Below are 6,923 nucleotides of genomic sequence, written 5' to 3' on the forward strand. Positions count from 1 at the left end.
TTGGAGAGCATACATTTAGATATCTGAGTGAAGGAACCCATCCTTTGAAGTTAGAAGTCTCGGACACATGGATGCGCGGGTGAAGAAATAAATATGAAAGGGGCACGGTAAGTCAAGGTGCAGTATGAGGAACAGTCTACTCTATTTGTAATGTCAGAGCAGGGGACCGAGTTTCCTCGGAAGAAACTGAATAGGAGAGATAAATCTTGAGGGCCCGTGAAGTTTCCAATTCGGAGCCAGAAGTGTTTCTGCAAGAAAAAATGAGCATGCAAAGACCCAATGGGAGAAGCTCATAGAAGTATTACACTGGGTCAGAGTTCAAGCTGAAGGTAGCATCCTTCGAAAGGAAATGGAAAATCTATTAAAGGACTTTCGTGCGCTACAAAATTCAATCAAATCCCAATTTGTGCCACGAAAAAGATATGAAGAAGTAAAGAAAGAATTAAGCCTGCCTCTGGCCAAGTTAAGGAACAAATTAACTGAGAAGTAGCAATGAAATGCGATTCTCCAGGAAACTATTAAAGAGAATAGGAAAGAATTGGAAGAGCTGAAGCAGCAGCTGTGTAAAAGCCCTGGAGTTTTAAAGCTAGAAACCCCTGAATTCTCAGAAGAGTTGTTGGAAAATCCAACTACTGAACTCATTCATGTTCAGCTTGTGCCTGAGTCTAGACCAGCCAACAGAGAAATTAAAGAGAAGACAGAGATATGGGTCTGAGCTCCCAAGAAAAGGACATACAGGAAGAAAAAGAGAAATTATTGACAGTCCTCAGAAAGAAAAACAAAAATATATATATTTTTTCTTTTTCTCTTTCTCCTCACCCATCATGTAGCTCATCGCTGTATTGCTTTGTGCTTGTTGCCCTTTATCTGTTTTAGCTTGGAGGGGAGGGGCAGCAGGAGTGAATGTGACTGCACCTGGAAGGTAGTGAAGTCATCCACTGAGGGACATGGTGGGGAACTGCCCCTGAAAAGGAGGTCTCGGAAACACCTGCCGAGGTTGTTGGGCTAAGACGCTCAACCCGTAAAAGATGGGCCTCCTGAGGGACTTGACCTGTAAATAGTTATTGTGTAAATAGTTAATGTGTTTTAAGCTTGTTAGCTGCACTTTTAAGTAAAGGGGGAGGGATGTGGTAAAGTGAGGTACCCTGTCCCTTTAAGAGAATGCAAGTGTACTGATCATAGGACTGTACTGATGAATCACTAATCCCCTTTAGGGAAGGAAATCTGTCGTCCTTACCTGGTCTGGCCTACATGTGACTCCAGACCCATAGCAATGTGGTTGACTCTTAAATGCTCTCTGAAATGGCCGAGCAAGTCACTCAGTTGTAACAAACTGCTACAAAGTCACAAAAAGGGAATGAAACTGGACAGGCCACACAGCATTGACCTAGGCACTGGGCATGAAAATGGCAATCTCAGCCCTGTTGACCCTACAAAGTCCTCCTTACTAACATCTGTCGGCTAGTGCCAAAATTCAGATTGCTGTCTGACAGACTAGTCAAGCAACAGCCTGACAAAGTCATCTTCACGGAATCATACCTCACAGATATGTCCCAGACACCACCATCACCATCCCTGGATATGTCCTGTCCCACCAGCAGGACAGACCCAACAGAGTGGCAGCACAGTGGTCTACAGTTGGGAGGGAGTTGCCTTGGAGTCCTCAATATCGACTCCGGACCCCTTGAAGTCTCATGGCATCAGGTCAAACATGGGCAAGGAAATATCCTGCTGATTACCAAGTACTGCCCTCCCTCAGCTAATGAATCAGCGCTCCTCCATGTTGACCACCACTTGGAGGAAGCACTGAGGGTGACAAGAGTGCAGAATGCACTCTGGATGGGGGGCTTCAATGCCCACCACCAAGAGTGGTTCGGTAGCACCACTACTGACCAAGCTGGTGAAGTCCTAAAGGACATAACTGTTAGACTGGGCCTGCGGCAGGTGGTGAGGGAACCAGCAAGAGGGAAAAACATACTTGACCTCATCCTTACCAACCTACCTGCCACAGATACATCTGTCCATGACAGTATTGGTTGGAGTAATCACCGCACAGTCGTTGTGGAGACAAATTCCCGGCTTTACGCTGAGGATACTCTCCATGGTGTTATCCGGCACTACCATTGTGCTAAATGGGACAGGTTTTGAACAGATCTAGCAACTCAAGACTGGGCATCCATGAGGCGCTGTGGGCCATCAGCAGCAGCAGAATTGTACTCAAACACACTCTATAAACTCATGGCCCGGCATATCCCCCACTCTACCATTACCATCAAACCAGGGGATCAGCACTGGTTCAATGAAGAGTGCAGGAGGGCATGCCAGGAGCAGCACCAGGCATACCTAAAAATGAGGTGTCAACCTGGTGAAGCTACAGCACAGGACTACTTGCGTGCCAAACAGCATAAGCAGCAAGTGATAGACAGGGCTAAGTGATCCCACAATGGATCAGATCTAAGCTCTGCAATCCTGCCACATCCAGCCGTGAATGGTGGTGGACAATTAAACAACTCACTGGAGGAGGAGGCTCCACAAATATCCCCATCCTCAATGATGGAGGAGCCCAGCACATCAGTGCAAAAGATAAGGCTGAAGCATTTGCTACGATCGTCAGCCAGAAGTGCCAAGTGGATGATCCATCTCGGCCTCCTCCGGAGGTCCCCAGCATCATAGATGCCAGTCTTCAGCCAATTCAATTCACTCCATGTGATATCAAGAAACAGCTGAAGGCACTGGACACTGCAAAGGCTATGGGCCCTGACAATATTCTGGCAATAGCCCTGAGGACTTGTGCTCCAGAACTTGCTGCACCCCTAGCCAAGCTGTTCCAGTACAGTTACAACACTGGCATCTACCCGGCTATGTGGAAAATTGCCCAGGTATGTCCTGTACACAAAAAACAGGACAAACTGAAACCAGCCAATTACCGCCCCATCAGCCTACTCTCGATCATCAGTAAAGTAATGGAAGGGGTCATCAACAGTGCTTTCAAGCGGCACTTGCTTAGCAATAACCTGCTCACTGATGGCTAATTTGGGTTCTGCCAGGGCCATTCAGATGCTGACCTCATTACAGCCTTGGTTCAAACATGGACAAAAGAGCTGAACACCAGAGGTGAAGTGAGAATGACTGCCCTTGACATCAAGGCAGCGTTTGTCTGAGTGTGGCATCAAGGACCCCTGGTAAAACTGGAGTCAATGGGAATCAGGGGGGAAAGCTCTCTGCTGGTTGGAGTCAAACCTAGCGCAAAGGAAGATGGTTGTGGTTGTTGGAGGTCAGCCATCTCAGCTCCAGGACATCACTGCAGGAGTTCCTCAGGGTAGTGTCCTCGGCCCAACCATCTTCAGCTACTTCATCAATGATTTTCCTTCCAACATAAGGTCGGAAGTGGGGATGTTCCCTGATGATGCACAATGTTCAGCGCATTCACGATTCCTCAGATACCGAAGCAGCCCATGTCCAAATGCAGCAAGACCTGGAAAATGTCCAGGCTTGGGCTGACAAGTGGCAAGTAACATTCGCACCACACAAGTGTCAGGCAATGACCATCTCCAACAAGAGAGAATCTAACCATCGCCCCTTAATGTTCAATGGGAATTCCCATCAATGAATCCCCCACTATCAACATCCTGGAAGTTACCATTGACCAGAAACTGAACTGGACTAGCCATATAAATACTGTGGCTACAAGAGCAGGTCAGAGGCTAGGAATAGTGCGATGAGTAACCCATCTCCTGACTCCCCAAAGCCTGTCCACCATCTACAAGGCACAAGTCAGGATTATGATGGAATACTCCCCACTTGCCTGGATGAGTGCTGCTCTCACAACACTCAAGAAGCTTGACACCATCCAGGACAAAGCAGCCCGCTTGATTGGCACCACATCCACAAACATTCCCTCCCTCTACCACCAATGCACATTAGCAGCAGTGTGTACCATCTACAAGATGCACTGCAGAAAATCACCAAGGCTCCTTCGACAGCACCTTCCAAACCCACAACCACTACCACCTAGAAGGACAAGGGCAGCAGATAGATGGGAACACCACCACCTAAAAGTTCCCACCCAAGTCACTCACCATCCTGACCTGGAAACATATTGCCATTCCTTCACTGTCGCTGGGTCAAAATCCTAGAACTCCCTTCCCAACAACACTGTGGGTGTACCTACGCCTCATGGACTGCAGCGGTTCAAGAAGGCAGCTCACCACCACCTTCTCAAGGGCAACTAGGCATGGGCAATAAATGCTGGCCCAGCCAATGAAGCCCACATCCCGTGAATGTATACTTTAAAAAAAAATCACTGTACAGCACAGTCAACAGGGAACTGTAAGCCTAGTTGTGGGGGTTTCTGAGTGAGCACGTATGATCTGGTGCTCTGCCCTGTGTCTCAATAAACCATCACTGTTTATTCTTACATCAGTCTTTCCCCGTTACTGATTGCAAATAGCAATTGCTGAAAACATAGGTAAGCGTGCGTTTAGAGTTCGGTTGGCCAGCGAGTTCATTTATCCAAGACATAAAAACCACCACCTACAAGTTCTCCTCCTGGTCCAAACCAAATTGACTTGACATATACTGCTGTTCCTTCATCGTCGTCATGTCAAAATCTCGGGGCTGTCTAGCTAACAATACCTTCACCAAGTGAATTGCAGTGATTCAAGAATTGAACCACTCCTTGCATTCCATGATAAAAATTTCATAGATTTTCAAAAGAATTGTTTTTTTTAAGAAGTTTGTTTCTGATATTTCAGCTTCTACATTTATCTCAGATATATGTCCCAATCTTTCTTCTGCTCTCTGAAAATTATTAAAAGGTGAAGGATAATGAGTGCTTTTTATTTCCTGGTTTTCTCCCTGTGACAATTCTTCAATCTGATTGGCTGTTCAGTCAGCTTGATGACTTCACTGTTCCTGGACGGCAGAAATCCCCCAGAGTTGGCACCCAAATGAAACTGACACTGTAATGAGGGAGGTCAACGTCACTCGATCTTTCTGGACAACTTTCTTCAACATCAGTGCTGACCAGAAAACATATCCACAATTTTATAGAAACATAGGAAGATAGGAGCTAGAAGTAGGAATAGGCCATTCAGCCCTTTGAGCCTTCTCTGCCATTCAATAAGATCATGGCTGATCTGGTTGTGGTCTTAAATTTGTTTTCCTGTCTGCCCCCTGATAACTTTTGAAACTCTTGTCTACCAAAAATCTGTCTAACTCAGCCTTGAAAATAAGTTTGATGACCCATCCTCCACTGATCTCTGGGGAAGAGAATTCCACAGACTAACAACCCTCTGAGAGAAAAAAAATCCTCATCTCATCTTAAAAGGTAGACCCTTTATTCCTAAACCATGTCCTCTATTTCTAGTCTCCTGCACAAATGGAAACACCCTCCTGGTTGGTTTAGATCATTGTCCTATGCTTTGTGTTAGTTTCGGGATGAATGAGATTCCTCTTACACTATGAGTGGCTTGGACATAGGCTGCATTAAGCTTTTCTTAAACTATCTATTCATAATTATTTACAACATGGTAAGAAACATGACTCTCTTTACACAGACTGTTCTGTGACCTGTTCCTTCTGATTCCCTTGGTCATCTGATCTGATATCAGATGCTTACATCATCATTAACATCATTGTCTAAATAATATAAACATTAACCCTTTACTCTACACTGGTATCCACCCTATCAAGTCCCCTCAGAATCTTACATGTTTCAATAAGATCACCTCTCATAAAATTCAATGGGTATAGGCCCAAACTGTTCAACCTTTCTTCATAAGATATGACCTCATTCCAGGAATGTGTCAAGTGGACCTCCTCTGAACTGCTTCTAAAGCAATTATACCTTTTTTTCAAAAAAGGAGACAAAAATGGAAAACAGTATTCCAGATGTGGTCTCACCAATGCCCTGCACAGCTGCAGTAAAACTTCCCTACTTTTATATTCCATTCTCTTGCAATAAACACCAACATTCCATTGGCCTTCCTGATCACTTGCTGCACCTGTATACATACATTTAGTAATTCATTTACCAGAACACCCAGATCCCTCTGTACCACTGAGTTCTGCAATCTTTCTCCATTTAAATAGTAAATTGCTTCTCTATTCATCTTGCCAAAGTGGACAAGTTCACAGTTTCCCACATTATACTTCATCGCCAAATTTTTTCCCACTCACTTAACCTGTGTGTATCCATTTGCAGACTCTCTACCTCCTCTTGACAACTCATTTTCCCAGCTTTCTTGGTGTCACCAAGAAATTTAGCTACCGTACATTTGGTCCCTTAATTCAAATCATTGATGTAGATTGTAAAAAGTTATGGCCCCAGCACTGATCCCTGTGGCACTCCACTAGTTCCAGCTTGCCAACACAAAAAAGGCACATTTATCCCGACTCTCTGCTTTCTGTTAGCAAACCAATCCTTTGTCAATGCTATTATGTTACCCCTACACCATGTATCCTTACCTTTGATGGGGCAGCTTTTCAAATGCCATCTGGAAATCCAAGTAACACAGCTACAGGTTACTCTTTATCCAACTTGCATGTTACTTCCTCAAAAAAACTCTAATTAAACACGCCCTTTCACAAACCCATGCTGACTCTGCCTAATCAAATTATGATTTTCGAAGCATCCTGTTATAACCTCCTTAATAATGGATTCTAGCACTTTCCCAATGACAGATGTTAGACTAACAGGCCTCTAGTTTCTGCTCTCTGTCTCCCTCCTTTGTTGAATAAAGGTGTTACATTCGCTATTTTCCAATCCAATGGGACCCTTCCAGAATCTAAGGAATTTTAGAAAATTATAACCAATGCATCTTCTAACTTTGCAGCTATTTCTTTTAAGAACAATGGTGCAGGCCATCTGGTCCTGGGATCTTGTCATTCTTTAAGTCTAATAGTTTCCTACCATCTTTTCC

Source organism: Cetorhinus maximus, chromosome 8 (genome assembly GCF_964194155.1).
Source record: "Cetorhinus maximus chromosome 8, sCetMax3.hap1.1, whole genome shotgun sequence".
Taxonomy (NCBI): Eukaryota; Metazoa; Chordata; class Chondrichthyes; order Lamniformes; family Cetorhinidae; genus Cetorhinus; species Cetorhinus maximus.